This window comes from Aegilops tauschii, chromosome 7 (assembly GCF_002575655.3).
Source record: "Aegilops tauschii subsp. strangulata cultivar AL8/78 chromosome 7, Aet v6.0, whole genome shotgun sequence".
NCBI classification, from domain to species: Eukaryota; Viridiplantae; Streptophyta; class Magnoliopsida; order Poales; family Poaceae; genus Aegilops; species Aegilops tauschii.
Genome location: NC_053041.3, coordinates 234,748,514 through 234,763,075, shown reverse-complemented (window position 1 = coordinate 234,763,075; position 14,562 = coordinate 234,748,514).

The following is a 14,562-nucleotide window of genomic DNA, read 5'->3' as shown; positions in this document are numbered from 1 at the left end:
TTGGATTTCAAGGAATTTAATTATGATAATTGCTCTTTAATAGATTGTATTTCCTTGTTGCAATCCATGCTAAATTCTCCTCATGCTTATAGTCAAAATAAAGCCTTTACCAAACATATCGTTGATGCTTTGATGCAATCTTATGAAGAAAAACTTGAGTTGGAAGTTTCTATTCCTATAAAACTTTATGATGAGTGGGAACCTACTATTAAAATTAAGATTAAAGATCATGAATGCTATGCTTTGTGTGATTTGGGTGCTAGTGTTTCCACGGTTCCAAAAACTTTGTGTGATTTGCTAGGTTTCCGCGATTTTGATGATTGCTCTTTAAACTTGCACCTTGCGGATTCCACTATTAAGAAACCTATGGGAATAATTAATGATGTTCTTATTGTTGCAAATAGGAACTATGTGCCCGTAGATTTTATCGTTCTTGACATAGATTGCAATCCTTCATGTCCTATTATTCTTGGTAGACCTTTCCTTAGAACGATTGGTGCAATTATTGATATGAAGGAAGAGAATATTAGATTCCAATTTCCATTAAAGAAATGCATGGAACACTTCCCTAGGAAGAAAATAAAATTACCATATGAATCCATTATGAGAGCCACTTATGGATTGCCTACCAAAGATGGCAATACCTAGATCTATCCTTGCTTTTATGCCTAGCTAAGGGCGTTAAACGATAGCGCTTGTTGGGAGGCAACCCAATTTTTTTTATTTTTTTTGCTTTTTTCTTCTGTTTAGGAATAAATATTTGTCCTAGCCTCTGGTTAGATGTGTTTTTATGTTTTAATTAGTGTTTGTGCCAAGTTAAACCTATAGGATCTTCTTGGATGATAGTTATTTGATCTTGCAGAAAATTCCAGAAACTTTCTGTTCACGAAAATAATTGTTAAAAATCACCAGAACATGATAAAATATTAATTCCAATTTCTGCTGATCAATAAACAAATTTTCTAGGTATTCCTATTTTGGCTGATGTTTTGGAGTTCCAGAAGTTTGCGTTAGTTACAGATTACTACAGACTGTTCTGTTTTTTACAGATTCTGTTTTTCGTGTGTTGTTTGTTTATTTTGATGAATCTATGGCTAGTAAAATAGTTTATAAACCATAGAAAAGTTGGAATACAGTAGGTTTAACACCAATATAAATAAAGAATGAGTTAATTACAGTATCTTGAAGTGGTCTTTTGTTTTCTTTCGCTAACGGAGCTCACGAGATTTTCTGCTGAGTTTTGTGTTGTGAAGTTTTCATGTTTTGGGTGAAAGATTTGATGGATTATGGAACAAGGAGTGGCAATAGACTAAGCTTGGGATGCCCATGGCACCCTAAGATAATCTAAGGACACCTAAAAGCCAAAGCTTGGGGATGCCCCGGAAGGCATCCCCTCTTTCGTCTACTTCCATCGGTAACTTTACTTGGAGCTATATTTTTATTCACCACATGATATGTGTTTTGCTTGGAGCATCTTGTATGATTTGAGTCTTTGATTTTTAGTTTACCACAATCATACTTTCTGTACACACCTTTTGAGAGAGACACACATGATTCGGAAATTATTAGAATACTCTATGTGCTTCACTTATATCTTTTGAGTTATATAGTTTCTGCTCTAGTACTTCACTTATATCTTTTAGAGCACGGTGGTGGATTTGTTTTATAGAAACTATTGATCTCTCATGTTTCACTTAGATTATTTTGAGAGTCTTAAATAGCATGGTAATTTGCTTAAAAAATCCTAATATGCTAGGTATTCAAGAATACTAAAAACTTTCCCATGAGTGCGTTGAATACTAAGAGAAGTTTGATGCTTGATGATTGTTTTGAGACATGGAGGTTGTAATATTAAAGTTGTGCTAGTTGAGTAGTTGTGAATTTGAGAAATACTTGTGTTGAAGTTTGCAAGTCCCGTAGCATGCACGTATGGTAAACGTTATGTAACAAATTTGAAACATGAGGTGTTCTTTGATTGTCCTCCTTATGAGTGGTGGTCGGGGACGAGCGATGGTCTTTTCCTACCAATCTATCCCCCTAGGAGCATGCGCGTAGTGCTTGGTTTTTGATGTCTTGTAGATTTTTGCAATAAGTATGTGAGTTCTTTATGACTAATGTTGAGTCCATGGATTATACGCACTCTCACCTTTCCACCATTGCCAGCCTCTTCGGTACCGTGTGTTGCCCTTTCTCACATTGAGAGTTGGTGCAAACTTCGCCGGTGCATCCAAACCCCGTGATATGATACGCTCTTTCACACATAAACCTCCTTATATCTTCCTCAAAACAGCCACCATACCTACCTATTATGGCATTTCCATAGCCATTCCGAGATATATTGCCATGCAACTTTCCACCATTCCGTTTATCATGACACGTTCATCATTGTCATATTGCTTTGCATGATCATGTAGTTGAAATAGTATTTGTGGCAAAGTCACCATTCATAATTCTTTCATACATGTCACTCTGGATTCATTGCGTATCCCGGTACACCGCCGGAGGCATTCATATAGAGTCATACTTTGTTCTAGTATCGAGTTGTAATCATTGAGTTGTAAGTAAATAGAAGTGTGATGATCATCATTTTCTAGAGAATTGTCCCAAGTGAGGAATAAAAAAAAGAGAGAAAGGCCATAAAAAAAGAGAAGGCCCAAAAAAATGAGAGAAAAAGAGAGAAGGGACAATGTTACTATCCTTTACCACACTTGGGCTTCAAAGTAGCACCATGATCTTCATAATAGAGAGTCTCTTGTTTTGTCACTTTCATATACTAGTGGGAATTTTTCATTATAGAACTTGGCTTGTATATTCCAACAATGGGCCTCCTCAAGTGCCCTAGGTCTTCGTGAGCAAGCAAGTTGGATGCACACCCACTTAGTTTCTTTTGTTGAGCTTTCATATATTTATAGCTCTAGTGCATCCGCTGCATGGCAATCCCTACTCCTTGCATTAACATCAATCGATGGGCATCTCCATAGCTCATTGATTAGCCTCGTTGATGTGAGACTTTCTCCTTTTTTGTCTTCTCCACATAACCCCCATCATCATATTCTATTCCACCCAAAGTGCTATGTCCATGGCTCACGCTCATGTATTGCGTGAAGGTTGAAAAAGTTTGAGATTACTAAAGTATGAAACAATTGCTTGGCTTGTCATCGGGGTTGTGCATGATGAGAGCATTCTTGTGTGACGAAAATGGAGAATGACTAAACTATATGATTTTGTAGGGATGAACTTTCTTTGACCATGTTATTTTGAGAGGACATAATTGCTTAGTTAGTATGCTTGAAGTATTATTATTTTTATGTCAATATTGAACTTTTATCTTGAATCTTTCGGATCTGAATATTCATACCACAATTAAGAAGAATTACATTGAAATTATGCCAAGTAGCATTCCACATCAAAAATTCTGTTTTTATCATTTACCTACTCCAGGGCGAGCAGGAATTAAGCTTGGGGATGCTTGGTACGTATCCAACGTATCTATAATTTTTGATTGCTCCATGCTATATTATCTTTTGTTTTAGACATTATTGGGATTTATTATACACTTTTATATTATTTTTGGGACTAACCTATTAACCGGAGGCCCAGCCCAGAATTGCTGTTTTTTGCCTATTTCAGAGTTTCGCAGAAAAAGAATATCAAACGGAGTCCAAACGGAATGAAACCTTCGGGAACATGATTTTCGGAACGAACGTGATCCAGAGGACTTAGACCCTATGTCAAGAAAGCTACCAGGAAGCCACGAGGTAGGGGGCGCGCCTACCCCCCCCCCCCAGGCGCGCCCTCCACCCTCGTGGGCCCCATGTTGCTCCACCGACGTAGTCCTTCCTCCTATATATACCTACGTACCCCCAAACTACAAGATACGGAGCCAAAAACCTAATTCCACCGCCGCAACCTTCTGTACCCGTGAGATCCCATCTTGGGGCCTGTTCCGGAGCTCCGCCGGAGGGGGCATCGATCACGGAGGGCTTTTACATCAACACCATAGCCTCTCCGATGAAGTGTGAGTAGTTTACTTCAGACCTTCGGGTCCATAGTTATTAGCTAGATGGCTTCTTCTCTCTTTTTGGATCTCAATACAATGTTCTCCCCCTCTCTTATGGAGATCTATTCGATGTAATCTTCTTTTGCGGTGTGTTTGTTGAGACCGATGAATTGTGGGTTTATGATCAAGTTTATCTATGAACAACATTTGAATCTTCTGAATTCTTTTATGTATGATTGGTTATCTTTGCAGTCTCTTCGAATTATCAGTTTGGTTTGGCCTACTAGATTGATCTTTCTTGCAATGGGAGAACTGCTTAGCTTTGGGTTCAATCTTGCGGTGTCCTTTCCAAGTGACAGTAGGGGCAGCAAGGCACGTATAGTATTGTTGCCATCGAGGATAACAAGATGGGGTTTATATCATATTGCATGAGTTTATCCCTCTACATCATGTCATCTTGCTTAAGGCGTTACTCTGTTCTTATGAACTTAATACTCTAGATGCATGCTGGATAGCGGTCGATGTGTGGAGTAATAGTAGTAGATGCAGGCAGGAGTCGGTCTACTTGTCTCGGACATGATGCCTATATACATGATCATACCTAGATATTCTCATAACTATGCTCAATTCTGTCAATTGCTCAACAGTAATTTGTTCACCCACCGTAAATACTTATGCTCTTGAGAGAAGCCACTAGTGAAACCTATGGCCCCCGGGTCTATTTTCCATCATATTAATCTCCTGACAACAAGCTATTTCTGACGCCATTTTTATTACTTTCTTTACTTTGCATCTTTATCACAAAAATACCAAAAATATTATCTTATCATATCTATAAGATCTCACTCTCGTAAGTGACCGTGTAGGGATTGACAACCCCTTATCGCGTTGGTTGCGAGGATTTATTTGTTTGTGTAGGTGCGAGGGACTCGCGCATACTAAATTTTATTGTATGAGATGATCATGTTTTGTAACCGAGTTATCGGCAACTGGCAGGAGCCATATGGTTGTCACTTTATTGTATGCAATGCAATCGCCCTGTAATGCTTTACTTTATCACTAAGCGGTAGTGATAGTCGTAGAAGCATAAGTTGGCGAGACGACAACGATGCTACGATGGAGATCAAGGTGTCGCGCCGGTGACGATGGTGATCATGACGGTGCTTCGGAGATGGAGATCACAAGCACAAGATGATGATGGCCATATCATATCACTTATATTGATTGCATGTGATGTTTATCTTTTATGCATCTTATCTTGCTTTGATTGACGGTAGCATTATAAGATGATCTCTCACTAAATTTCAAGATAAAAGTGTTCTCCCTGAGTATGCACCGTTGCGAAAGTTCTTCGTGCTGAGACACCACGTGATGTTCGGGTGTGATAGGCTCTATGTTCAAATACAACGGGTGCAAAACAGTTGCACACGCGGAATATTCAGGTTAAACTTGACGAGCCTAGCATATGCAGATATGGCCTCGGAACACTGAGACCGAAAGGTCGAGCGTGAATCATATAGTAGATATGATCAACATAGTGATGTTCACCATTGAAACTACTCCATCTCACGTGATGATCGGACATGGTTTAGTTGATTTGGATCACGTAATCACTTAGATGATTAGAGGGATGTCTATCTAAGTGGGAGTTCTTAAGTAATATGATTAATTGAACTTAAATTTATCATGAACTTAGTACCTGATAGTATTTTGCTTGTCTATGTTGATTGTAGATAGATGGCCCGTGTTGTTGTTCTGTTGAATTTTAATGCGTTCCTTGAGAAAGCAAAGTTGAAAGATGATGGTAGCAATTACACGGACTGGGTCCGTAACTTGAGGATTATCCTCATTGCTGCACAGAAGAATTACGTCCTGGAAGCACCGCTAGGTGCCAGACCTGCTGCAGGAGCAACACCAGATGTTATGAATGTTTGGCAGAGCAAAGATGATGACTACTCGATAGTTCAGTGTGCCATGCTTTACGGCTTAGAACCGGGACTTCAACGACGTTTTGAACGCCATGGAGCATATGAGATGTTCAAGGAGTTGAAGTTAATATTTCAAGCAAATGCCCGGATTGAGAGATATGAAGTCTCCAATAAGTTCTACAGCTGCAAGATGGAGGAGAATACTTCTGTCAGTGAGCATATACTCAGAATGTCTGGGTATAACAATCACTTGATTCAACTGGGAGTTAATCTTCCGGATGATAGCGTCATTGACAGAATTCTTCAATCACTGCCACCAAGCTACAAGAGCTTCGTGATGAACTATAACATGCAAGGGATGGATAAGACAATTCCCGAGCTCTTCGCAATGCTAAAGGCCGCGGAGGTAGAAATCAAAAAGGAGCATCAAGTGTTGATGGTCAACAAGACCACCAGTTTCAAGAAAAAGGGCAAAGGGAAGAAGAAGGGGAACTTCAAGAAGAACAGCAGGCAAGTTGCTGCTCAGGAGAAGAAACCCAAGTCTGGACCTAAGCCTAAGACTGAGTGCTTCTACTGCAAACAGACTGGTTACTGGAAGCGGAACTGCCCCAAGTATTTGGCGGATAAGAAGGATGGCAAGGTGAACAAAGGTATATGTGATATACATGTTATTGATGTGTACCTTACTAATGCTCGCAGTAGCACCTGGGTATTTGATACTGGTTCTGTTGCTAATATTTGCAACTCGAAATAGGGACTACGGATTAAGCAAAGATTGGCTAAGGACGAGGTGACGATGCGCGTGGGAAATGGTTCCAAAAACGATGTGATCGCGGTCGGCACGCTACCTCCACATATACCTTCGGGATTAGTTTTAGACCTGAATAATTGTTATTTGGTGCCAGCGTTGAGCATGAACATTATATCTGGATCTTGTTTGATGCGAGAGGGTTATTCATTTAAATCAGAGAATAATGGTTGTTCTATTTATATGAGTAATATCTTTTATGGTCATTCACCCTTGAAGAGTGGTCTATTTTTGTTAAATCTCGATAGTAGTGATACAAATATTCATAATATTGAAGCCAAAAGATGCAGAGTTGATAATGATAGTGCAACTTATTTGTGGCACTGCCGTTTAGGTCATATTGGTGTAAAGCGCATGAAGAAACTCCATACTGATGGACTTTTGGAACCACTTGATTATGAATCACTTGGTACTTGCGAACTGTGCCTCATGGGCAAGATGATTAAAACGCCGTTCTCCGAAACCATGGAGCAAGCAACAGATTTGTTAGAAATCATACATACAGATGTATGTGGTCCAATGAATGTTGAGGCTCGCGGCGGGTATCGTTATTTTCTCACCTTCACAGATGATTTAAGAAGATATGGGTATATCTACTTAATGAAACATAAGTCTGAAACATTTGAAAAGTTCAAAGAATTTCAGAGTGAAGTGGAAAATCATCGTAACAAGAAAATAAAGTTTCTACGATCTGGTCGTGGAGGAGAAAATTTGAGTTACGAGTTTGGTCTACATTTGAAACAATGTGGAATAGTTTCTCAACTCACGCCACCCGGAACACCATAGCGTAATGGTGTGTCCGAACGTCGTAATCGTACTTTACTAGATATGGTGCAATCTACGATGTCTCTTACTGATTTACTGCTATAATTTTGGGGTTATGCTTTAGAGACGGCCGCATTCACGTTAAATAGGTCACCATCAAAATCCGTTGAGACAACGCCTTATGAACTGCGGTTTGGCAAGAAACCGAAGTTGTCGTTTCTTAAAGTTTGGGGCTGCGATGCTTCTGTGAAAAAGCTTCAACCTGATAAGATCGAACCCAAATCAGAGAAATGTGTCTTCATAGGATACCCAAAGGAAACTGTTGGGTACACCTTCTATCACAGATCTGAAGGCAAGACTTTTGTTGCTAAATTTGGATCCTTTCTAGAGAAGGAGTTTCTCTCGAAAGAAGTGAGTGGGAGGAAAGTAGAACTTGATGAGGTAACTGTACTTGCTCCCTTGTTGGAAAGTAGTTCATCACAGAAACCGGTTCCTGTGACACCTACACCAATTAGTGAGGAAGTTAATGATATTGATCATGAAGCTTCAGATCAAGTTACTACCAAACCTCATAGGTCAACCAGAGTGAGATCCGCACCAGAGTGATATGGTAATCCTACTCTGGAGGTTATGTTTCTAGACCATGATGAACCTACGAACTATGAAGAAGCGATGGTGAGCCCAGATTCCGCGAAATGGCTTGAGGCCATGAAATCTGAGATGGGATCCATGTATGAGAACAAAGTGTGGACTTTGGTTGACTTGCCCAATGATCGGCAAGCCATTGAGAATAAATGGATCTTCAAGAAGAAGACTGACGCTGACGGTAATGTTACTGTCTAAAAGCTCGACTTGTTGCAAAAGGTTTTCGACAAGTTTAAGGGATTGACTATGATGAGACTTTCTCACCCGTAGCGATCCTTAAGTCTGTCCGAATCATGTTAGCAATTGCCGCATTTTATGATTGTGAAATTTGGCAAATGGATGTCAAAACTGCATTCCTGAATGGATTTCTGGAAGAAGAGTTGTATATGATGCAACCGGAAGGTTTTGTCGATCCAAAGGGAGCTAACAAAGTGTGCAAGCTCCAGCTCCATTTATGGACTGGTGCAAGCCTCTCGGAGTTGGAATAAACGTTTTGATAGTGTGATCAAAGCATATGGTTTTATCCAGACTTTTGGAGAACCCTGTATTTACAAGAAAGTGAGTGGGAGCTCTGTAGCATTTCTAATATTATATGTGGATGACATATTGTTGATTGGAAATGATATAGAATTTCTGGATAGCATAAAAGGCTATTTGAATAAGAGTTTTTCAATGAAGGACCTCGGTGAAGCTGCTTATATATTGGGCATCAAGATCTATAGAGATAGATCAAGACGCTTAATTGGACTTTCACAAAGCACATACCTTGACAAAGTTTTGAAGAAGTTCAAAATGGATCAAGCAAAGAAAGGGTTCTTGCCTGTGTTACAAGGTGTGAAGTTGAGTCAGACTCAATGCCTGACCACTGCAGAAGATAGAGAGAAAATGAAAGATGTTCCCTATGCTTCAGCCATAGGCTCTATCATGTATGTAATGCTGTGTACCAGACCTGATGTGTGCCTTGCTATAAGTTTAGCAGGGAGGTACCAAAGTAATCCAGGAGTGGATCGCTGGACAGCAGTCAAGAACATCCTGAAATACCTGAAAAGGACTAAGGATATGTTTCTCATTTATGGAGGTGACAAAGAGCTATTCGTAAAAGGTTACGTCGATGCAAGCTATGATGTTGATTCGGGTGATTCTAAATCGCAAACCGGATGCGTATTTACATTGAATGGTGGAGCTGTCAGTTGGTGCAGTTCTAAACAAAGCGTTGTGGCGGGATCTATGTGTGAAGCGGAGTACATAGCTGCTTCGGAAGCAGCAAATGAAGGAGTATGGATGAAGGAGTTCATATCCGATCTAGGTGTCATACCTAGTGCATCGGGTCCAATGAAGATCTTTTGTGACAATACTATTGCAATTGCCTTGGCAAAGGAATCCAGATTTCACAAGAGAACCAAGCACATCAAGAGACGCTTCAACTCCATCCGGGATCAAGTCCAGGTGGGAGACATAGAAATTTGCAAGATACATACGGATCTGAATGTTGCAGACCCGTTGACTAAGCCTCTTCCATGAGCAAAACATGATCAGCACCAAGGCTCCATGGGTGTTAGAATCATTACTGTGTAATCCAGATTATTGACTCTAGTGCAAGTGGGAGACTGAAGGAAATATGCCCTAGAGGCAATAATAAAGTTATTATTTATTTCATTGTATCATGATAAATGTTTATTATTCATGCTAGAATTGTATTAACCGGAAACATAATACTTGTGTGAATACATAGACAAACAGAGTGTCACTAGTATGCCTCAACTTGACTAGCTCGTTAATCAAAGATGGTTATGTTTCCTAGCCATAGACATGAGTTGTCATTTGATTAACGGGATCACATCATTAGGAGAATGATGTGATTGACTTGACCCATTCCGTTAGCTTAGCACTTGATCGTTTAGTATTCTGCTATTTCTTTCTTCATGACTTATACATGTTCCTATGACTATGAGATTATGCAACTCCCGTTTACCGGAGGAACACTTTATGTGCTACCAAACGTCACAACGTAACTGGGTGATCATAAAGGTGCTCTACAGGTGTCTCCAAAGGTACTTGTTGGGTTGGTGTATTTCCAGATTAGGATTTGTCACTCCGATTGTCGGAGAGGTATCTCTGGGCCCTCTCAGTAATGCACATCACTATAAGCCTTGCAAGCAATGTGACTAATGAGTTAGTTGCGGGATGATGTATTACGGAACGAGTAAAGAGACTTGCCGGTAACGAGATTGAACTAGGTATTGAGATACCGACGATCGAATCTCGGGCAAGTAACATACCGATGACAAAGGGAACAACATATGTTGTTATGCGGTTTGACCGATAAAGATCTTCATAGAATATGTAGGAGCCAATATGAGCATCCAGGTTCCACTATTGGTTATTGACCGGAGACGTGTCTCGGTCATGTCTACATAGTTCTCGAACCCATAGGGTCCGCACGCTTAAAGTTCGATGACGGTTATATTATGAATTTATATGTTTTGATGTACTAAAGGTAGTTCGGAGTCCCGGATGTGATCACGGACATGACTAGGAGTCTCGAAATGGTCGAGACGTAAAGATTGATATATTGGACGACTATATTTGGATACTGGAATGGTTCCGGGTGAGATCGGGATAATACCGGAGCACCGGGAGGTTATCGGAACCCCCCGGGAGGTATATGGGCCTTAATGGGCTTTAGTGGAAAGGAGGGGAAAGGAGAAACGGAGGGGGCGCCCCCCAATCCCAATCCGAATTGGGAGGGGGGCTGGCCCCCCTTTCCTTCATCCCTCCTTCCTCTTCCTTCCCTCTCCCTCTCCAAATAGGAAAAGGAGTCCTACTCCCGGTGGAAGTAGGACTCCCCCCTTGGGCGCGCCGCCTCCCCTTGGCTGGCACTCTCCTCCCCCCTTTATATACGGAGGAGAGGGGCACCCCATAGACACAACAATTGATCTCTTGGATCTTTTAGCCGTGTGCGGTGCCCCTCTCCACCGTAGTCCACCTCGATAATATCATAGTAGTGCTTAGGCGAAGCCCTACGTCGGTAGCAACATCATCATCGTCACCATGCCGCCGTGCTGACGGAACTCTCCCTCAAAGCTCGGCTGGATCGGAGTTCGAGGGACGTCATCGAGTTGAACGTGCGCAGAACTCGGAGGTGCCGTGCGTTTGGTACTTGATCGGTCGGATCGTGAAGACGTACGACTACATCAACCGCGTTGTGCTAACGCTTCCGCTTTTGGTCTACGAGGGTACGTGGACACACTCTCCCCTCTCGTTGCTATGCATCACCATGATCATGTGTGTGCATATGATTTTTTTGAAATTACTATGTTCCCCAACATGGGCATCACATCCAATATTAGTAGACCGACTCCTGCCTGCATCTACTACTATGACTCCACACATCGACCGCTATCCAACATGCATCTAGTGTATTAAGTTCATGAAGAAACGGAGTAATGCAATAAGAACGATGACATGATGTAGACAAGATATATTTATGTAGAAATAGACCCCATCTTGTTATCCTTAATGGCAATGATACATACGTGTCTGTTTCCCTTCTGTCACTGGGATCAAGCACCATAAGATCGAATCCATCACAAAGCACCTCTTCCCATTGCAAGATAAATAGATCAAGTTGGCCAAACAAAACCCAAATATCGGAGAAGAAATACGAGGCTATAATCTATCATGCATATAAGACATCAAAGAAGACTGAAATAACATTCATGGATAAAAAGATAGATCTGATCATAAACTCAAAGTTCATCAGATCCCAACAAACACACTGCAAAAAGAGTTACATCATATGGATCTCCAATAGACCATTGTATTGAGAATCAAAAGAGAGAGAGGAAGCCATGTAACTACTAACTACGAACCCGTAGGTCTACAAAGAACTAGTCATGCATCATCGGAGAGGCACCAATGGACATGATGAACCCCTCCGTGATGGTGTCTAGATTGGATGTAGTGGTTCTGGAACTTGCGGCGGCTGGAATTGATTTTCGTCGACTCCCCTAGGGTTTATGGAATATTGGGGGTATTTATAGAGCAAAGAGGCGGTTCAGGAGGCCACCGAGGTGGGCACAACCCACCAAGGCGCGCCTGGGCGCACCCTGGTGTCTTGTGCTCACCTTGGGCTCCCTCTTCGGTACCTCTTTGGCCCACTGGATGTCTTCTGGTCCAAAAAATCCACAAAAAGTTTCACTGCGTTTGGACTCGATTTGATATCGATTTCCTGCGATGTAAAAAACATGCAGAAAACAGCAACTGTCATTGGGCACTATGTCAATAGGTTAGTACCAAAAAATGATATAAAATGACTATAAAATGATTGTAAGACATCCAAGAATGATAATATAACATCATGGAATAATCAAAAATTATAGATATGTTGGAGACGTATCAGCATCTCCAAGCTTAATTCCTGCTCGTCCTCGAGTAGGTAAATGATAAAAATAGATTTTTTGATGTGGAATGCTGCCTAACATGCTTATCTCATATTCTTTTCTTTATAGCATGGACATTTGGACTTTTATATGGTTCAAAGCAATAGTCTAGTTTTGACATGAGGACTTTAATACTCAAGCATATCAACAAGCAACCATGTCTTTCAAAATATCAACGCTAAAATAAGTTATACCTAGCCCATTATGCTCAATCATTGATCCATTCATGAAACACACTCGCATATTAGATACACCCGATGCTCAAGTACAATCATAGTGCCCCTTAGTTGGTTCTTTATAAGAGAAGATGGAGACTCAAATAAAAAAATAAAAATTGCATAAAGTAAAAGAAAGGCACTTCGCGGAGGGAAGTAGGGATTTGTAGAGGTGCCAGAGCTCAAAGCGAAAAAGATAGAGATAAAACATTTTGGCAGGCATGCTTTTCCTGTCAATGAAAATGATCAAGTAGTTCCCAATACTTTCCATGCTAGATATATCATTGGCGGTTCCCAAACAGAAATTCATGTTTATTCCTTTTTCAACCATACTTTCACTTTCCATGGCTAGCCGTATCCACGGGTGCCTTCCATACCAACACTTTCCAAGGAATTTATTATTTGACAACTTAAAGTAAATTAATTTTCATTTCGGGACTGGGCATCCCTAATACCTTTGCCTTGCTCTCGTGCAATGACAAGTGAATAAACACTCATCGTAAGAATAACATATCTAGCATGGAAATATATTAGCCACCCCCACCGTTTCATGAGCGGTACGAGCACACAAAAGAGAAGTTTATTTCGAAAATTAGAGATGGCACATACAAATTTCCTTAGAATGGCAAAAGAGTACCGCATATAGGTAGGTATAGTGGACTCATGTGGCAAAACTGGTTTAAAGGATTTTGGATGCACAAGTAGTGATCATACTTAGTGCAAAATGAAGGCTAGCAAAAGATTGAGAAGCGACCAATCAAGAAATGAAAAATCTCATAAGCTAGCATTGAGCATAATGAACACCGAATAATGCACCACAAGTAGGATGTAATTTCATTGCATAACTATTGACTTTCGTGCTTGCATAGGGAATCACAAACCTTAACACCAATATTCTTACTAAAGCATTATTAATCATCAACATGACTCACATATCACATCATCATATCTCAAAACTATTACAAGGAATCAAGTTTATTTTGTCCAATGATTTTCATGAAAGTTTTTATTATATCCTTCTTGGATATCTATCACTTTGGGACTAATTTTCATGTGTTGCTTTTGATAAGCTCAAACAAATATAAGTGAAGATCATGAGCATAATTTTTCTTTCTCTCTAATTAATTTAAGTGAAGCAAGAGAGCATTTCTTAAAAAAATTACTAACTATCAAATAAAGCATGAGAGCATTTCTTCAAAAATAACGAAGCACACCATGCTCAAAAAGATATAAGTGAAGCACTAGAGCAATTCCATAGCTCATAAAGATTTAAGTGAAGCATAGAGAGCAATTATAACAAGTCATGACATAATTTTGGCTCTCTCAAATAGGTGTTTCCAGCAAGGATTCAAGACTTAAAACAAAAAGCAAAACAAGAAAAGACTCATATCATACAAGACGCTCCAAGCAAAACTCATAGTATGTGACAAATAAAAATATAGTTTCGAGTAAATACCGATGGTCGTTAGAAGAAGCGGGGGATGCCACTCGGGCATCCCCAAGCTTAGTTGCTTGCTTCTCTTTGGATAATAGCTTGGGATTCCATGGGCAACCCCAAGCTTAGGATCTTCTTACTCCTTATTCCTTCATCCATCGTAACATCACCCAAAACTTGAAAACTTCAATCACACAAAACTCAACAAAACCTTCGTGAGATCCGTTAGTATAAGAAAGCAAATCACTACTATAAGTACTGCCGCAAACCCATTCATATTTTATTCTTGCATTATATCTACTATATTCTAACTTTTCTATGGCA